Source organism: Orbicella faveolata, unplaced genomic scaffold (genome assembly GCF_042242905.1).
Source record: "Orbicella faveolata isolate gen_17 unplaced genomic scaffold, um_ofav_v1 contig_13, whole genome shotgun sequence".
Classification (NCBI taxonomy): Eukaryota; Metazoa; Cnidaria; class Anthozoa; order Scleractinia; family Merulinidae; genus Orbicella; species Orbicella faveolata.
The window spans coordinates 8282501-8285000 of record NW_028301540.1 but is presented as its reverse complement, the minus strand read 5'-3'; the positions used below and the strand labels follow the sequence as shown (position 1 = coordinate 8285000).

The following is a 2500-nucleotide window of genomic DNA, read 5'->3' as shown; positions in this document are numbered from 1 at the left end:
CCCATGCAAATAGTATTGGCTGCCTTTCAGGGGGAAGAGGGCAATATCCCAGTAGACCTTTAAGAGTATTTTCTGGGCTGGGACTTTCTTTTAAATGACAATCTTGTAGAAATTTGAGCCAGTAATTCTGCCACACTGTTTGGGACAACTCACAGAATATTTTCAACACGTAGACGTAAAAACTCAAAGCTTTAATTGCGACGCTCGACGTACAGACATCTCCACGGCTTGCCAACTTGATCTACGCCTACGGTGAAAAAGTGAACAAGAAAAAACCTAAATTAACAACACATTCGGACAAATGGAAACTGGAACCTATACTTAGATGTTCTGTACGGTTTCGACGGGAAAAGTACAAAACTGTAGCAAAAAACAACATTGTGAAAGCAATCCGCCCGACACGAAACTCTTTCAAAGACAAACCATGTGCGACTGAGTCACGTGATTCGACACAGTCCGACCAGCTGTGCACAGTTCGACCCTAAACGAGTGTCAGCTTATAACAGACCTAGATCAATTTCAGTTTTATCAGGTTCGGCCGCTAGTCGGCCTCAACACACACCGTTGTTCTTTCCAAAAGTCACAGTCCCCTTGCAACTCGGTCTTTTCAAATATCATATCTGCTTGATATTGATCAATTTTAATAAATGATAGAAATTCATGACATATTTCTTTAGTAACATCAAAGGTTTTGCTGCTGTCTAATCCTTTTGATAAGAGAAATGCATCTCTAAGTTCAGAATTTGTATTTACTTCAACAGCAACCACTTCCTCTTCATGATCAAGACACTTGTCATTTGAAATAATTTCCATAACTTCTTCTTCAGTTACTTCCACAGGTACCTATGGAAGTATTTGAAGAATGACTGCAGATGATGCATGTTCCTGTAAACCAGCTTTGAGTTGATCCATAAATGAGACAGGGTCAAGTTCAGCTGACCTTGGATCAAGTGTTTCCTTGTCAGTTTTGCCATAATCATCCTTGGAGATTTTCAAATTGTCAAGAGAGCAGGACTTTTTATTAGGTTTGGCTCTTCGTTTCCAACTGCACTTTTTTGAAGTCGGCGACTGCTGTAGGTTATCATGCACAGTATTTTCAATGTCAAATAGCACTACGACCACATGCCTACATGTCCCATCAGCCCTACAAGGTAGATTGAAAAGAAGGGCTATTAAAATAAATATTAATTCAAATCTGAACAGTCTACTCTTGGCCAGAAATAGAGAGGTAATAGGCAATCTGATGGCTAGACTATTCTGTAAAATTCTCTGTTACTCTGAGGAAAAAACATTAATGTGAACAGGTGTCAGGTAAGGAAAAAATATTATTACATGTATTACAATTTTTAATAGATCATAACTGGCACATATTAAGTAAAATTATGTTACGGGACATTTTCTTTACAGTTATTGTGCCTGCTAGATCTCTTGTTTCCTCTAGTAGCTTTTTAAGTATCTTTTGAAAAGGATACTATTTCCCTTACTCTCAACTTAAGTACTAAAAAAAAAAAAAAACATCAATCTATAGGATGAAATGTTTCAGCATTGAAAGATGTTTAGAGAGAACAACAACAAAAAAAACATAATGTACATATATCTACCCTCCTTGGCATGGGCAAAATGCACCCTGTATTGCACTGTTATTTTTTTAAAATCATGATACCACCATAGCTGTCCTTTCCGCATCCCGTCTTTGATCTTTCTGTTGGTTGAACCTGATACTTCACAAAGATGGCAAACTTGTAGGTCCAGAACATGTCCATCTTTGAATAGTTTATAAGCCGTAAGGCTTTTAAAAGACTTTAAGGTTTCTTCAGAGTACTCGTCGGTCTTTCCCATAAGATAGTTACATATATCTGGAAAGGTGACTTCTGGAAATATTGAAAGGCTCCTACTCCAGTTCGATTCTAATATGGATCCTGGGTCTGGCAAAACACCCTCGTCTGTGGCAAGTAATTCGGCCATGATAAGATTTTCACTTTCACTTTACCCTTCAGACACTTTCGCGAGCTTCACTGAATGAGCATTAAACGCCAGCTCAACCAAATCGGCCTTCCTTTTACACTTTCCTTCCGAGGATGTTTGTATCCCTCTTTCTTGAAGGAAGGTTCGAAACCACGGCAACTTTTGACCCTGAAAGTATCGTAGATTCCTCTCACCTTCTTCTTCCGCCGTGACCATGTCCACGTTGATTATTTCGATTTATTGTTAACTCGAAGAAACTACGATTTTGTATTGAAAAAACAATAATAATCCAAGAAACCAGTGTCAACTCGAAGATATAAAAAATCAAAGCTCGATTCGAATGAATTATGTTCCCCGGAGCCTCGCTTCGGTGTTGAAGTTTCGCTACCAGTCTCTCACGCTGAAATATATCGAAATTGGGCTATATAAAGGCACTACGAGCTGCAAAGCAAAAACGCGCCATGACAGACAACAGCTAGAAGCGCTACGACGCGCAAAGGTATACGGAACGCCGACCGACGAGGCCTCACATATC

At 39.2% G+C, this 2500-nt stretch overlaps 1 pseudogene; it reads right to left on the bottom strand.

Moving 5' to 3' along the window:
* Positions 1 to 2301, bottom strand: part of LOC149114847 (uncharacterized) — a 3016-nt pseudogene extending 715 nt beyond the window's left edge.
* Between the last annotated feature and the right edge of the window lie 199 nt (positions 2302 to 2500).